The following is an 18890-nucleotide window of genomic DNA, read 5'->3' as shown; positions in this document are numbered from 1 at the left end:
TAAACCCGAGGCTTGCTGACAATGACAATAATTGATCAAGCCCTTCAACTAATGCCAGTAATCAAATCCTGCACTTTGGCTCTATAGGACAAGTCCCTTGCTATCTTTAAAAGCAGACTGATGACATGCATCCTCAATAAGTACTTAACACTAATAAAGCTCCCGTGATTTGTGTATTAATGTAGTTATATAATACTTCTATCATTTTAGGGCTGTCAGACTGAATGTTACTAATTAAATTCTATAATATATTACCCTTTTTAAATCTCACATTTATTATTATAGCTTACTAATATTTCTAAAAGGGTTCAAGTGAAGTCTGTCACCATGTGACTGACATGTTTTTTTCTAGCTCATAAATATTCCTGCTACTATATCTTGCTGGAAAACAGGTCACCCACTATGTTTAATCATAAACCTTCAGGCACCGTAGAAACAGTTAGTGTTTGTGATACTGTATGTGAACTGTGAGTAATTCTGAAACATAAAATTGTATGATCAGTGATCAGTCTGTTACTTTTTTCTTTAAGTAACACAATCTTGTGTTGTGCAAATAGTACTACTATTGTTTGCTCAATTGTTGACAGTATAACATTACATTACTTTAAGACAAGCTTCACCAAAGACAAAATAATGTTTAGCATTAAATTTATTAACATTTTTATACAGATGACACACTCCACAGTAGTGTCTAATTGCTCATATAAAAGTAGACATCCAAGGAAGTTGAGGTTCATCATCAAGTATTTCTTGTTTACTTTATTGTGAAGTTGTGTGAATCTTTTACCCAAAAGATGGCTTACACCCCTTTCCAATTATTATTAGTCATTAGTCATGAGTCAAAGAACAGTCAGGAAGTTCAATAGAAAATACAATCAGTCCACAAAGTAAACAAATTCACAGAACACAGAAATCTTCGACCAGTGTGGGTCCAGAATATACTCCTTTACCTAACACTGCTCCTCCAGTCAGTACCCATCCCAGTCCACAAGGTATTGGAGTCGAACCCCCATTTACGTGACTGTAAAATGGATTGTATTATATAAGCTGGGGCACCATCGATCTCAAGAGGAGGTGGAGGGGTCCAGTCCCGATTTTGGGACATACTGTCAGGAGGGCAGTTCTTTGGGGTAGGTTTGCTAGCTTAGGCCTGCTGGATCTTCTCCATTATGTCCCAACAGATAGGGGCAGTAACAACCTTACAAATAGAATGGGCACTTGTGTAGTAATTTTGCTTGATGGAGTTGTGACAACATTAAAGGCCATCCGCCTGGCCATTGTTCATACCTGGGCGGAAGGTCACAGTGAAGATAAACTTTGTGAAGAACAGGGCCCACCTGGCTTGGATTGAACCGTTGAATCAAGGTTAAGGTGATCAGTATTAAACTGGAACAGAGGTATGAATCTCTCCACCAGGTGTCTCTATTCTTTAAGTGCCTCTTTGAGTGAGAGCAGCTCAGGATTCCCAAAATCGTAGTTACTTTCAGCTGTCGATAGTTTATATGAGAAGAACTCACATGGCTAAAGTTTGTCTGGTTTACCCTGGCATTGCGAGAGTACACCCACAATTCCACAGCTGTTGGCATCCACCTCTACTACAAAGGGTGCGCTGGGATCTGGATGGTGCACTGGGATTTGCGGTAGTAAAACTTTTAATGTTTTAATGCCTCAAACATGCTCTTAGCTTCATTGGTCCATGAACTGGTAGCGAAAACACTGTGAGGACAGGTTGTTAAATACATTTTTACCAGCTTCAACCAGGCTGCATAAGCCCATTCTAAGGCCTTCTCAGTTAGCAGCGTTAGCAGAAGTGTGCATGTCTGTTATAGGTATCCACTTGGTGAGCAAAATAGACTTTGCACTGTTAGATGAAGGCTCTGCAATGATCCTCTGAGCCATCAAACTTTTCAGGAAGTGCCATGGTAGGGAGTTACTTGCGGCCGGCCAGCTTAGCCTGCAGAGCTTGTAGGAGGTGTGTATTAGCAGTCTGGTGTACCTTTAGCTGTGCTAGGCATGCCGCTAGCATCTGTTCACCCGATTCTTTCGGAGGCAAAGAATTCTGTAAAATATTCCAGAGACCAGGTGGAGTCGAATCCATATGTGGTTTATTAAACAGTTCAAGAACGTAATAAAAGACGCAGAGTCAAAGAACAGACAGGAAGTTTGATTTACAATCTTCTCAGTCAGCAAAGTAAACAAATCCACAGAACATAGAACTGAAATCATATTCAGGAAAGGATAAGCAATAGTCGCAACACAATAGTAAAGGCAATGCTCATGAAAAGGCTTGGTATGCACACAGAAACGCAAAACTTCGCAAGACATTAGCATAGTATAAGAAGGCTACAAACAAGACATGACCCTTGACCCAGAGGTGTTCAGAATTAGGGTGAAGGTTCTTTCTGGTGTACTCACAAGCAGCTAGCGTACTCATAAGCAGCTAAATACTGTCTCAATTCTCTACACACAGAAACCCAACAGTGCCCTGACTAATTTTATAACACATTTGAGTAATAATAAATAAATGTAAATTAAACTGGTTTATAATGATTTAAATATATTGTTTTCTGTCCCACTAGTGCAACTGAAGACCAATATATATTGCAAGTTAAAGGGGCTGGGGGTCATGACAAAACCAGCTCACAATCCCAGACAATTCCAGACTCCTTAGTTCAGACTTGTTTCAGTTTTCTCCCACATGTTGATTGGTGGGTTAGTGATATTGGTTATATAGTTAAATAGAAACTATATATATATATATATATATATATATATATATATATATATATATATATATATATATTATATGTAAAACCTGGGGAAATGTTTCACAATATTTCTTGAGAGTTTGAAATTTTCATGTTTTTCCAAACATGTAATGCTCAATTGCAAACCTTTACCTTTAATGTGTTTCCTTTTGACTAAAGGGGGCAAAGCTTTATGAAATAAAGAAAGTGGTCAGGTGCCCTGCTGTCTACCCTGCAGTTATTCAGCCTGTTTAGTTGTCCTTATTAGCTTGTGTCCAAGCTGAACCTTACACTTTGGGGTGACTGTACATATAAGATAGATCAGGAAATATATAATCAGGTTGTAATAGAGACAAACTAGTTTGAGTTAAAGTTTAGTATGTCATATGTACAGTAAAGAAAACATGTTCCCGCATACAATTAATTCTTCATTTGCTGTCCACAATGAATGCCACAAAAATAAATAAACGAATAAATATATACTGTAAAGTGTACATTTGTAGTATGTGGAGTAGAGTACAAAAAACAATCAATTAACTGTGTGAACCATAGTTAAGAATAAGTGTGTTAATGACAGTAGGAAAGAAGGAATTCTTTAGTCTAGTAGTTCTGCATTTTTCACTTCTGTACCTCCGGCCCGATGCAAGGAGTGTGAAAAGTCTGTGCTCAGGGTGGGTGGGTTCCTTAAGGATGAAAGCAGTTCTCCTGCAGCTTTGCGATAGTAAATACTCTGCAAGGACAGCAATGAAGTCTTTGTGACCTTCTCGGCAGTCTTCATCACTCTCTGCAGGCGTTTGCAGCCCGTAACAGCAGTGCTGCCATACCCCATGGTAATGCAGTTGGTCAAAACGCTCTCAAAAGTGCAGCTGTAAAAGTTGGTGAGGACTTTAGGAGACATACCAAACTTCCTCAGCCTCCTAAGAAAATTCAGCCACTGCTGAGCTCTCTTAACCAGCTCTGTGGTGTTGAGTGTCCAAGTGAGGTCATTACTGATGTAGACGCCTAGATATTTAAAGCTGCTCACCCTCTCCACTTTAATCTCCTGGATGAATCTGAAAAAAGTATTGTAGGATGTGCGCTATGTTGGTTGGGGAGGCAGTGTCTGAGCCGTCGATGTCAGCTCTGCATCCGACAGACCCGAGGAGAGGGAGGTGTTGTGACTGGAGATAAGGCCAAAATCTGCATCAAAATTCGTTCCCCAGTGGGGACCACCTCTTGTCGTTGCAGAGAGCACAGATATGAGAGGTTGCAACAAGTGTTTGCAGATGTGTTTCCTCCTACCTGGTCAAACAAACCTCATCTAACACCATATTTACACGCCTCCAGGTATAGTGGTGCGTAGTCACCCATACTGACTACCTTAACACAAAAAAATACGTGGTTTGGGATGAGTTTAAGGCTATGCTTGAAATTGAGGAGTTTTACAGTGATTGTAGTAAAACCGGTGGTCTTGATGGCCAAGAGTGACAGGTCGGTCCAGTTCTGTGTAGACTATTGGAAAGTCAATGCAGTGTGTCTAAATTCAACGCATATTCAATGCCTCGCTTCGATGAAATGCTGGATTGATTAGACACAACATGCTTTTATTTAAGACTGGATTCAACTAAGAGATATTGGCAGATCCCCTTTACTCCAAATTAAAAAATTACTTTTTCCACTCAGTTCAGTTTAAACCAGTTTGTTACATTCCATGTGGCTTCTTTAGGTCACCAGAGACATTTCAACTACTCATTGCGTACGCCACTGCCTACTTGGACATAATAATCTATAGCACCTAATACAGCACCTCAGAGCGTTCCTGAGAACCTTGAGGCTGGCGGACTCCCAGCATATCCAAAGAAGTGTGCAAATGGGCAGGTGGAAGTGCAGTATCTGGGTTTCCACTTGGGCAATGGGCAGGTGTGTCCCCGAATAGATAAGACTGCAGTGATTGCAGCCTGTCTGAGACCCAAGACTAAAATGGAGGTGAGACATTTTCTAGGGCTGGCTGGCTCTTGTCGGAGGTTTGTCTCTGGTTCCGTTGACCAATCTCACTAAGAAGGGAGCTTCAGATCCGGTCCAGTGGACGGAGTCATGCCAGCAGACTTTTTCTCAGGTAAAAGCTGCACTCTGTGGTGGACTGCTTTTACATGCTCCTGACTTCTCTCTTCCCTTTGTATTGCAGACGGACACATCTGACAGGGGGCTGGGGGCAGTGTTGTCCCAGGTGGTGGAGGGGGAGCAGCACCCAGTGCTGCACATTAGCTGCAAATTGTTGGTATTGGTAAAGTGTAGGTGTTGAAAGCCGACAAATGGACAGTCCTCACCCCCCGATCTGTTGGTACAGGCATTCACTCTCTGTTCAGACCACCCCCCCGCTCCAATGGCACAATCGCATGAACAATGTCAATGCACGGATCACTTGGTGGTATCTGGCACCTCAGCTATTTAAAATTGAGGTGGTCCAAAGACCAGGGGCCAGATGGCCATGGCTGATTTGCTTTTACACCAGGGGGGGCGAGTCGGTTGTGGGCCAGACAGCTTCCCAATCTGAGTCAGGTGGTTGGTGTATGTGGCAGCGGCGTTGTGTCAGCGAGGGTTTTGTGAATGGAGGGCAAGGCCAGGGGAGATAAACAGTAAGAATTACACACCTATGGGAGATTTGTCTAATGAGTGTTCTCTGTTGATGTGAGCAGGGGAAAAAGATAAGAGAAGCAAGAGAAGGGTGCTGATGAGAGAGACCCGAGAGACGCTTGTGTGCACATGTATGTGTGTACGAGTGAAAGACAATTCCCCCATTAATTCCTGATTTGGTCAAAACTAGTCACTGTCCTGGTAGTTTTCTGATATTTGATGAGGTTAAGTTAGATTCATGATATACAATACCTCTTCACATTTTGTAATATTAAATACTGGACATTCAATGTAGTGTATATATATATATATATATATATATATATATATATATATATATATATATATATATATAATTCATTACATACTGCTATAAAGGGTGTGGTAATGTTTTGACATAAAAATGCTCACTGGAGGCAATATTTAAATCAGTTTAACAGAGTAAGATTCAATGTTCATGTAAAAGCCCACTGGAACACTGAATTCACCTGATTTTGGAACAGACCCATGGCTCTGATAATGTTGGTAATTTTTGAGAACATTCAATACGACGTGTTTGTAGTATTCTAAAAATTTGCATGCCACTGGGATAAAAATTACAAATTAAAAATACATTTTTGACACAGTAAACAAAAACACTAAAGGAGTATTCCTAAGAAATTCAATGAACATTAGGCATAATAGGATCCAGGAAACAAAAAAAATCAATCTGAAGGGATAAGAGTTTTTTGGAAGATAATGGGATGTTCATGATGAGCAATTGAATTTAGAAGGGCAGAAACAAGCTATTGATGGACTTAGAGATATCAATCTATCTACAATGAAGGATTTACTCAACTCCTGATTATAAAAGATTAGACATGTTAATGGCTTTTGACTTTTCAAATATCCGCTATTTCTAGAGAGAAGTGGCAAATCAAAATGAAAAATAAGGACTGATTGGAATGTAAATAGACATAAGTTTTAGGTTCATTTGAGGATTTCAAGAAGTAATACAACATTTATTTACAGCAGATACTACAATCCCGGTTTACTTAAACTAGGGCTAAACCATAGATGGAAAAACCCATACATTTTAGAGACATTAACCCCAGAATCATTGTTACCCATTGTAAAAATGAACAAAAATTCATATACAATTAATAAATGCTATAGTATTTTTTTTTTATCTTAAACATATGTAGATGTAGAGTGCATTTGAAATTTTGTAATTTGCTTTACCCCTAAATGTAAAAGATTTTCTGCAAATATTTTATTTTTATTGAGTATCTTTACTGTGAAATATTTTGTTTTATTAAATAAGCAAATTATTGTAGTCTAGAGTAAATTACATCCTTTGAACTCTAGCCCATATTATAAAGAAAATATTTTAAACCCAAGGAAATTAAGTACAAGAAAGCGTTGGCTACCATTTTAAATTAGGTCAAACACAAGCTGAAGGACACACATTTTTACTAATTTCCACTAATCCAAATGTATTCAGTTAATAACTGAGTGTTGTCTAAATTTCAACCCTAAACTACACACAAGAGCTGTGTGGCTTAATATCTAACAACTAATGGAAGCTACTCGCACAAAATCATCTCCATACATGTGTAAAGTTTAATTTTCTTTTCCGAACTGTACCTTAACTCTATTATTGGAAAATTAGAATTAAATCTGAAAATGATGCAGGTGATAATCAGCATTTAATTAGACTGTACTATTGAGACAGGCAGCAGAATTTTCTTTTTGATACGTGCAGGTTCCTCACAGTCTTCCACCCCCACTGATGGTCTGATTGGTTTAATCATGGACATGGTGAAATTATTATAATGGGCTAACTCTTTTCTATTACGACCTGAAGGGGAGCAGCTGAATTTGGAGCATCACCCTTACAGTCCTGATACCAGCACTTATTAGAATGTTATTGTACTCTTTTGAATGGTTAGTTTAATTTCCTTAAGTGCAATTTTTGTGTGAGCATCCATTTCAGTGTGGTGTTGGGATTAATTAAAAAGACTGTCCATCCATTTTTGGGCAACTAAGAATGTTCCGCAGCCCATTTTTGCATAATTTGTGCTGCAAGTGAAGCACTAGAAATGAAACATTTGGCCAGTGAAGAGCAATTACATTGGAAGTGAAAAATAATTTAAGCTTCAATGTAGAGAGGTCTGTCCTGAAGAAGCATTGCTATTCCTTCTACAAACAGAGTCAGTGGAACATCTACAGTATACGCAGACAAAGAATAAAACAATGTTAATTGGTTTATTCAAATGCGTAATTTAACCCTTGTTTTCTTCTTTTTCGTGGTTGAATAGAAGCAGAATTTACATCCTGAGTAGCTACTTTCAGCTAATACAGGTTGAAAGCATCTGTGTAGCATGAGGCTTAGCAAAGGACAGAAATCTGATTAATGACTGAAGGTTGGCTGAGAGAGGAAGACTTTAATATTTCATGCTCAGATCCAACCAGGTCAGATGAAAATGAACAGGGACATCTGATTATAACTCAGCCTGGTACGCCAGAACATCACCTTTTCAATTCATGAAACTGATGGTTTTCTTTCCTTTTCTTGGTAATTGTGTTTTTAAACTAATGTGTTTTTAAACTAATGTTTTATGTTAGGGAAAACATTTTTTAACTCAATAAAGTCAATCAATAAAATCTAACTTATTGACTGTAGTCTACTGGTGATTCCAAAATGATGTATGTTATTTACCAATCTTCAGGTTTACAGTGCATCGGGAAAGTATTCACAGCACTTCACACTTTCCTCATTTTGTTATGTTAACAAACAGCCTTATTCCCAAATGGATTAAATCTACAGTGGCCGAGAAGTGCAAAACACATTACCAAATCCGTTTCCATTCACAAACTATACCTACCTTTTCCGGTTTGTCTGAATCATTGTACGAAACACATTAACAAATCCGAAAACACAACGACAATTCAGACAAACATGAAAAGGTAGCTGGAGGTAGCAGAGCTGAAGATGTTGAGGTTTTCGTTGGGAGTGACGAGGATGGACAAGATTAGAAATGAGTTTATTAGAGGGACAGCGCATGTAGGATGTTTTAGTGACAAGGTGAGGGAGGCGAGAATGAGATGGTTTGGACATGTGCAGAGGAGGGACATGAATTATATTGGTAGGAGAATGCTGAGGATGGAGCCACCAGGTAGGAGAAAAAGAGGAAGGCCAAGGAGGAGGTTCATGGTTGTGGTGAAGGAAGACATGCAGGTAGTTGGTGTGAAAGAGGCAGATGTAGAGGACAGGGTGGTATGGAGATGGATGATCCGCTGTGAGCCGAAGAAGAAGAAGAAGAAGAAGAAGAAGAAGAAGAAGAAGATTATTATTATTATAAATTGTATTTATTTATATATTTTTCCCTCTTTCCCCTAAATATATGTGTATATATTTGTATTTTCATGTACCTGTTCTGTGTTTTCCGTGTTGTTTGTATATAGTTAATTACTTAATAAATAAATAAATAAATATAAATAAATAAAAAGGGGGAAAAAAAGACTGTTGTACTTCCTGTATATCTTGAATGACAGGTGTCTCGTCCAATTATCGGTAAGTTTCCATTCACAAACTATACCTACCTTTTCCAGTTTGTCTAACTTGTCGTTGTGTTTTCGGATTTGTTAATTTGTTTTCGGATTTGTTGTTTTGTTTTTGCATTTGTTATTTTGTTTTCGGATTTGTTAGTATGTTTTGCACTTCTCGGCCACTGTAGGAACCAGGTGGCTGGAAAATACTTTCGCCCATATAGTGTATATGGAATTATTATTAAAACCAGTAGATTAACAAAATTGGGGAAAATAATAAAAACGTCATACAATTATGGATTTGGTCAAGGTCAGAGCAAGGTCAAATATCTAAAAACTATATATATATATATATATATATATATATATATATATATATATATATATATATATATATTTTTTTTTTTTTTTTTTTCTTCAGATATTTGACTTTGCTCTATGTATGTTGTATTGTGAGCAATACGCCAGCAGTTCTTGGCCTCTCCATTTAATAATAATATTAATAATAATAAAAAATTATTCACTTTACTTGTGCTTATTAAACTCAAAAACACTGGAAGTTTGAAATGAATATTTGAACTACAGAATTGCTGTTATTTTCATGTGACCAGATATTCCAGAATTTGGGAGAAAGCTGAGGGCTGACACAAATACAAGTACAGTATATAATTAATATAAATGCAAACTTTTAAAAAACCAAACAAGATTTATTAAGGGAGAACAAGATTTATTTTGTTTCAAGATGTTTCAAGATGAGCAAAACTTTGTTGTTTCTGGAATTATATATGTACTATTTATGACAATTAGCAATTGCTTCTTTCATTTTCCAACTGCTTAGGCAATAGAAAGTTTCTCTCAGATACACCAACTGATTGTCACTTAATGCCTTTCATAGAACACATGTTTAATATGTAATATTTATGCATATAGTGACTATATTTACTGTAATTGCACATTTATGACAAAAGCATTAAGCCAGCTTAAGTTACCTAAACCCTTTACAGTATTCCAATCAAAATAGATTGTAAGTGAAATAGTCATTGGATAGCTGTGCATTTTATAACAGGTTAAAAAATAAATTATAATGAAACATTAAAATGAATACTCAGTTTGTGACTCTTTAGCTTAAATTGGAAGTGCAATGCCTGGCTGAGTTAACATTCTCTAGCTTAATGGGCTTAAATGGTTGGTTACAGCTGAATATGGCCAGTGATTAAATACGTTCTTTTATACATAAAGCATTGTCTAAATTAATCAACTGAAATGAAGAGCAACATAAATGATCTCAGTTTCTGCTAGCCTGATTTCAGGCATGAAAAGGAATAGAAACCTTGATAATGCCCAACAGAAGTGCCAGATGTGCAAACAAACCATGTGTTACTAATAACAGCCCTCAATGAGCACAAAATATTATTCAACATAAACCAGCTACAAAAGGTAGCAATTAAATTAACCATATTTTTCAATGTAATGGTTTATTTTTATTAACATTTAGACAATTGCATTTTGACCATTTTAGTATGTTGCTTTAAAATAATAATAAAAAAAAGCTAAAAATATAGCTAAATATCCTGGAGTTTGGTGTTTTATTGGCTCACAGTCCTGAAGAGTCATGTGATAAGCTTGACTTTACCACTAATATTACATGTGTATGTATATTAGATGTGTATCTCAGTCTTGGAAAATTATACTATATTATAATAATATAAATTAACACCTGGTTACTATTACATTAATAAGATAAGATAAGATAAGATAAGATAAGATAAGATAAGATAAGATAAGATAAGATAAGATATACCTTTATTTAAATAATGAAAACTCCATTACTATTCTCTCTTCAGTCTATCTACAGTCCATCTGTTTACACTCACGTGACAACATGGGAAGAGCTTTTAGGGTTCTGTTTCAATTCACAAGTATTGACCATTATTGAGATGAACATAAGATATATTGGAGATTTTTTAAATAAATGGTCAGTAGTATACCAAAATGTAGACCTGGGGCAAAGCATTTGTGTGCATTTGTGACATCTATCATTTAGCAATAACGATCATTGATCAAAAAAAATATACTTCTTTAAGGTACCCCATGGTCTGACAAACAAGAGAAATAGGCTATCTATGTGATAATGTGCCATTCCCATCTTAGTTACTGTGTAAGAAAAGACATTCTTGCATTTATTTTATGTCATTTTATTTATTTATTTTTAGACTTGTAGTTATTATTAAACCCAGAAACTCTTAAGCTTGCCACTACCGCCTTTTTCAGAGAATGTAACCTTCTCTGTGGATTAGAAAATAGTGCAAGTATACATACACTAAGTATAATGTGCTTATATGTAATGCTGTTGCTGTGTCATTTAAACTGTGCTTGTCAATTATTTAAAAGTAAATAAATAAATAAATAAATAAATAAATAAATACAAGAACCATTCCAGGAAACATGAGAACCATAATAGATAAAATGTTGGATTTCATTTTTTTTTTCACATTTATTTTATTTGTTTATTCATAGTTATTAATGATAAATTGATGTTAATACTGATATTAATAGTTTTTAGGTATATAAAAGAGTTTTGCTTTGGCAACTCTGGATACTGTGGCCAGTTTTTACAAGCAAAAATAATTTTACTAATTACTAATTAGGAAAAGGTGTGTAAAGGTGCCATTTTAAACATTTGTGTTGTCCTGACATATACACAGTGCTCAGAGTTAAACACTTTAGAAGTTGTACCTCTTGTCACATAAATATATCCAAGCACTTAAACGTATTGTCTTAATATATTAACTTAAACAATTTTTTTTTTCATTCTAGCAGTATATTTTCCTAGTCTTTCGAATGCCGTGCTGAATTCAAATATATGAAAATGTTTTTAAAGAATATGTAGCATCAATAAAAATACTCAAATACAAATCTTATTTAATTTGATCTCAAACGAAACTTTTGAAAGTTGCTTCTGTTTTCCAACATTTCGCCAGTCCTTTTCTCTTGCTCTTTTTTTCATCCCACAGTAATGAGAGGCACCTGTTTGAGACCCTAATTAGAAATCTTTTCTTCAGGGCCCATTAGGGTAGGATGGGAATTTTGCTCATCAGAATTTTGCCATGCTTCATTAGCTCCTCTCACTGTGGCATGATTTGACAAAGAGTGGACTAGATCTTCCGATAAACACGCTGTGGATATTGAGGGACATGGCTGCTCATCTACCTGGAAGATTAATGGATTATTTTGTTTGTTTACATGACCACAATAATCATAAATGAATTTCCAACCTCATTAATTTAAATCTATTTTTTCTGTAATACTGACATGCTCAGAGAAATTGATTACATTAAAAGACTACTTTTGGAAAAAAAAAATTAATTTGCATAAATTTTCCATTTAAATTTGGTCAGCCAACCAAGACATGATTAGTGTACAAATTATGCTTCTTTAGTTTCTATAAAAGCTATGAGGCTCGTAGAGTTTAGAATGAAATTGAAACTTGTGGTAAATAAACTGCATACCCACATCAGAATCTCATTGCATAGTTTTGCAGCTGGAGCAAATAAATGTGTTAAAAAATTTTGGGGGTTAGTGTTAGATTAGTGACTCTTTTGTCTGCATGTGTCATGTCTCATGGCTTCTTTATAATTACAGGTGAAATCTAAAGCTGCCAAAGTTTGCTCACACTTAATTGGATAAAAGAACAATTGGTCAGGCCCTGGTGTCATTCATTTAACATGTCAAAGCATCAGGAATGTGCATGCAGTTGCCTCTGGTAATAATTTATTTGCGCTTTGACAGTTAATTTCAAATTAGGATAAAACTCCTTGATAGCTGCTGGTACATCATCTATGTATGCTGATCCTCCTGACTGGATGTCCATAACTCAGGACCATTTGCAGATTACTGTCTTTTACATTGGTCACTTAAATGGTTTAGGTCTTAGTGGTGTTGCAGACATGCTGTCAATGAAGTCTTTGATTTAACCCTGTCCTGTCACTAATGTGTGGCTTTGTTCACTTCCAGGTTCAAGAGATACCTAGAGGACAAAGTGTCAGCCATCATTATGGTCTTGCCTGGTACAGATTCAACAGCTGGTTTGAATTTAGCATCTCAGTGGAACATCATCTAAGTAAATCTCTTACAGATTAAAACACTGGCAAGACACCCCTTTTAGATCTGGGCATATTTGGCGTCAGCTTCAGACAAATTCTTTGAATAGTGTGCCATTGGTTTCCACTCTTTATCATACAGCTGCAACTATGCTTCTGCCTGTTATGGGTTGTCCCATGTCGAAGCTGCCTTTGACTGGAGTAGTTAATACAATGGCTAACAGACTGTTGAGCTAAGCTGCCACTCTTGGGCCCTTAACAAGGCCCAACAACATCTGTGCTCCAAGGGTGCTGCAACATGGCTGTTCCTGTGTTCTGACCCCAGTTCCTAAAAAAATCATTGGAATATGCAAAGCAAAGAATTTCACTGTGCAGTAATATACATGTAGCTGCTCTTCTTCATTTGCGATTTGTTTCCTCTCTGCTTCTCTTTTTTTTTTTTTTTTTTTTTACAACTGCTCTTTCGTTGAAAATGTAGTGACTGGAGTAACTATACTTTAGTTTAGTAGAATTGAGCTTGAGTGATTGGATAATTGTGCCGGTCTCTAGGTGGTCCTAATATAATGCAACAATTCATAATAGATTTTTGAGTGTTTCTATCTTTGTTTGTATCTGTCTGACTCATACACTTGCAAACTTGTAGACAACATTGTCACTTTTGAAAGACATTGTGTCCAGCTTGATTTCTTTTTCTCCATCACTCTATTTTCAATCAGCCACTGTATGATTGCTCTGGGATTACCAGAAGTCTACACACAAACACACACACATGCCATTAACAGTCTTCAAAATAAAATAATTGTATATATTACATTGTTGTATGTTATAATGTTATTATATTGCTGTAATTGTACAGCAAACACCTTGCCAAAATAGATGTCACACACATATGCCCACAAAATGTCTATAATAAATAAGCACAGCCAACACGAAGAAACACAAACATGATTTCCACCTAGTATGTTTAGTACATACAATTAATCTTATAATCACAGAGTGTATATAAGAAGACAACATTATTGACAACAGTCTTATGCATACACATACATCTTGGTGCAGCCAGTACCATAATTCTTTTCACCAGGGCAGTTGTCAGATGTTGATGTTGCACATGTAAAGATCCACAGCTCCTTTCTTCTAGTATATACAACTTATGTGGTCAAAATGATATATAACTCTAAATATTGATGTATCTTGGGGAATTCTTATACATCTGTATTTATCAAAAGATCTAGTTATCTCTGACAAACAAACTGACAGGCTCTGGCAACAGTGGCAAAGGGCAAAGTGGCAGAGCAACACTTTGACATTTCAATTGCATTAGGGGCTTGAAAGATTCGTTTGTAGTATGTTCACTACATGACCAAAAGTGTGTGGATATTTTATAATCACACTCATATGAATGTCTTCCCCAAACAACCATTTAAAGCACACAGTTGTCTGGAATGCCTTTGTATGCTTTAACATTAAGAATTTTTCTCAACTTGAACTAAGTGGTTCAAACCTTTTCCAGCATGACAAAGGGAATTCCTACGCAGTCATATTTTGCCAAGGGTGTTGGGAACAACTTGAGTGGCTTCCACAGATTACTGATCACAAACCCACTGAAAACCCTTAAGATAAATTAAAACACTGACTGAAAGAATGTTGTTTCCTACAGTGCCCAACCTCACTAAAGCTTGTGTGCAGGAAAGAGCACAAATCTCCATAGTCACACTTCAGAATATAGTGGAAAGCCTTCCTTTTAGGATAGGGGTTGTTATAAGCATTGGAACGCTGCCAGGACTTACCTATCTTCCACCTTTTGAGATACTCTCTCAGCTGTCGAAAGAGTTCAGTTGTCTCTGTGTTAGAGCTTTTTTTTTCTCTGTGTTTTTGTTGTTTAAAGCCCAATTTTAGCTCATGCATCTCTCAGGGCTACAGAGCACGTCCGGTTCAACATTCCACTCATGAACTGGCGCTCATCCATTCATAGTTTCTACATTACGGTATTGCTGATTTGTTTAATTATATTTTGTAATTTGTTAAATTATTAACAAGTATCACAGTATATTACCCTATTGTGATGATCATTCTTTAAGACTCCTGGGTAGGCTAGGCCATGTCTCGACTTATATTCGCAAGTTACCATGAGGTCATCAGAACGCAACTCCATCGTAAGTCGGGGACTGGCAATATAATGCTATTGGTTTTCACTTCTTCCATATAATAATATCGGATAGGCTGGACATTGCATGCCTAATGATTGCAATGAGCTGGATAGCAGTCACAATAGCCAATGGTGTTGGGAAAAAGACCAGCAGTGTTCAGACATTCACATGTATATTATATAGTAATCTGTAGAATTAAAAGCAATATTCACTAGATGGCATTTTAGAGCCAAAAAAAATTCACTCTTCCGGTTAAACTGTATATTTTTATATATTGCATGCACAGTGACATTAAACATGCTCTGCCAGTCACATGAAGGTCAACATATTAGCTTCATTATATAACACAATGACAACCTGAAATAACAACCTGAAGTATCAGCCAGTGTGCCACCCTATGAGAGGAACACATTTTGTATAATGCTATACATAAGCATATATAGGGAATAGTACAGCAATTAAATTGTTTGAGTCATTACTTCTGAAGAAACTTTTACTTGAGTATGTTTTTGGCAACTCTCCCCACCTCTGAAGACCTTCATAATAAAGAGCAAAGTGCAACTGTTTCTTTAAAATCATCACTACATGAAATAAAGACTTGCACCCTTGTGTCTGCAAGTTGCCAATGCAAGAGAGCAAGACAGTGTGTGTGCGTGAAAGTGTGTGTGCCAAACAGAAATGAGCTTAGCGCACCAGGAGAAAACAAAGCAGCAGCCGAAAGAAGGCTAAGACAAATCGGCAAATAGTTCACACACGCACACAATGGAATAAACACAGCGTATACATCTCCCCACACACATACACACACAGACATGCCTGCACTCTCACACAGGTGATAAACATAACCCCAGAAGGAGGTTTTATCAGTACGAGAGCAGCCTTGTTCTTCCTGCTGCCATAAACACAATTTATCGCCTGCATAAAAATGCACTTAAACACTGGCTACATCTAATTAAGAAGGAAAAAATGATGACAACAGCGAAATGGACTGAGCATGAGACTCCCGAGGATGATGCTGGCAGTAACATAATGAATGACATGCCAGGCAATGTCCATCTCTCCATTCCTTTCACAACTCGATCCATCTCCCTTTTCCTTTTACTATATATATATATATATATATATATATATATATATATATATATATATATATATATATATATTAAAAAAGTCATTTGTTTTTTAATAAGACTAGTCAATTTCCATCAACAAGGGTTTTCATTTTGGCAAAACATCAGTTATTCCATTTGTACTACAACCACTAATTAGCATGGGCAGGAGGACATTAAAGTGCTTAAGGTGCTTCAAGCAGGAACTATTCTGATTGCTTCCTAATTGAGATAGAGCAGAAACTGATTGCTGCTAAAACAAACTTTCCTGTCTTGCATTGTTAGACAAAATATGGTGTTTTTGGGTTCAATGCATTTGGCAAGCAAAATAATTGAGCACAGATGTAAAGAAAAAAATATTTATTTCCAGAATGCGAGGCAGTAGGTTTTTTACAGATCAAAATGCACTTTGCTCATGCAAAGTGCATTTTGGCATGTTATCTGTGAAAACATGACAGATGGAAGTAAATGTATTTGCTCCTGCCTAAAGAAAGCACAAGCTAGCAAAAGTGCACAATGTATTCTTCTTTTTCAGGCATGTTTACTGAAAAGACACATTGTAACTATTTAATAATTGTGTTCTCTGTATTAAGATCTCTGTATCAAATCAAACAATAATATTTTGTGCTAAATTGCACTGAAGATAAAATAAAAGAATATATAATTTTTTGTTGTAAAGTTACTTTGTGTTTAGAATTTGGTGGTAAGTCTTCGATTGCATGGTATTCTTGATGCTTGCTGTCAGACAATGCAGTGTCAGAAATTTTAGAAAAGGAATTGGCTATGACAGAAGGTTAAAAAATCAGTTTGTTTCATAGGTGTGAGATATCCTTGATCACTAGTCCTAGATTAGGTTGACCCAGAACACTCAGTTCTTGTCTTTATCCTTCATAAGCTTACGCTGTGAGAAAACCCAAACTGTCGCCTTTTGGTATGGCTAACCTGCGTTTTGTTGCTTCTCTTAAACGAATAACATGACCAGATGTGGTTATTTTCGTCAACTGTTTTTATGTTCTCACAATATGTTAATATGTATCTTGTTGCCATAAGTAGTTAAAGTGATTTTGTTATATGTTACTAGAATACCTTTTTTCTTCTGTTGACCATACCCTGAACTATCTTTTTGTGGCATGTGTTACTTTGCTCGTACACACACAGTGGTTCCTGTATTTCTGTTTTAGGCTTATCTTTTGCAGGCTCAGCATAACCTTGTGGAGTCTCTCCCAACTTTCTCTTCTGTTTACACACACACACACACACACACACACACACACACACCTGGCAGCCCATCCCCTTTCTCTCCTTCTCTGCGGAAGTATATCTTCATGTATGACACAATAAAGCTTTGGAACTTCTCTCTGAAAGCTGACTCGTGTGTTTCATTGAGACTTCCCCAAGAAATTGTGGGAGAGCAGAGATCGAGAGGAAAGGCTGAATTCAAGTGAATCCTGTCTAGACGACAGAAGGGAATACTGTCCAGGCAGCAGAGGATAAAACAATTTTGATTATGTCTTGTGGGACAGTCAATCTACACTTTTTGTTTCACTGACTTCCATTTATAGGCTTAGAAATGCTGGAGACTGGAAATACAAGCTTGATGCGAATGAATTTAAGTTTAAGTCTGTTGAACTCTGACCTGTTCATTTGTATCATGCAAAGATGCGTGACTGATAAACAGTCAACATGCCACAATGTGACCTCATTAGAATATAAAAGATGGAGGAAGCACATATTAAAATATAAAATCAGTATATTAAAAGGCTAATTAATGTTTTTGAGGCATACAGAAACAAGTTTGTTAATTTTAACATTGGCATTTGATGTGTATTTACTTGTTAAATTTACCTTTACATGAACATGAACATAAATATATTGCAAACAAGTGCAGAATGTGGCCAATATTTGATATTATTTTGTACAATCTGACACATTAATTAATTAATAAAGGCTGTTTATGAACATGGCTTAGTTAGCTGTGAGAAATTCTTAAATTAATGTGTCTCTTAATGTCTAGAACCTAATATTGACACAATTAGTACCCTCCTCTACAATGTGTTCTGTGTTTTCATCACAACGTCTGCTCTGAAGAGTACAATAGTGGGCTATCTGTTCTTGTCAACAAAACACTGATGGGTGAGATCAAAGGTCAGAGATCACATCTGCTGCATCAGACTTAAAAAAAAAATCAAGATCAAGCAAGAGGTGGTGTAATACAAATCCATTATTTTCTCATAAGACAAGCCTAGACAGGCAACAATAACACTCTAGGGAACAGAGAGTGGACACTTCTGAGAAAACGAAAAAGAGAAGCTGGAATGATAGAGTGAGTATGTGAATAAGAATAGGATTAGGATCAAATTATTTACTTTTAACAAATTCCCTTAAATCTAATTAGTTTGGGATTTCTATGGAGTGCAAAGTCAATACAAATGGTTATACACAGAAAAATGGCTATACACAAAGATAGTGGCTGATTGCTTTCTAGCCCAGAATGTAGATTCATGACTGTGACAGGCATTTCAAGTGATTACACATCATACAATTCCTCCTAGTTTTTTATTGAAAAGTGATTGCACATGTGAAATTGTTGCAATGATAGTGGTAAGAAAAGTGGTAAAAATATTGGAAATAATTGCAAAC

At 36.4% G+C, this 18890-nt stretch overlaps 1 long non-coding RNA gene across 1 annotated transcript; it reads left to right on the top strand.

The window, feature by feature from the left end:
* The first annotated feature begins 1517 nt into the window (after nucleotides 1–1517).
* Nucleotides 1518–13802, top strand: LOC124396051. Its single transcript, XR_006927710.1, has 2 exons — nucleotides 1518–1640; nucleotides 12906–13802. It is a non-coding gene; the product is annotated as an uncharacterized LOC124396051 (long non-coding RNA).
* The last annotated feature ends 5088 nt before the right edge of the window (nucleotides 13803–18890 follow it).

Source organism: Silurus meridionalis, chromosome 13 (genome assembly GCF_014805685.1).
Source record: "Silurus meridionalis isolate SWU-2019-XX chromosome 13, ASM1480568v1, whole genome shotgun sequence".
Lineage (NCBI taxonomy): Eukaryota > Metazoa > Chordata > Actinopteri > Siluriformes > Siluridae > Silurus > Silurus meridionalis.
This window is presented reverse-complemented; position numbering and strand designations above follow the sequence as displayed.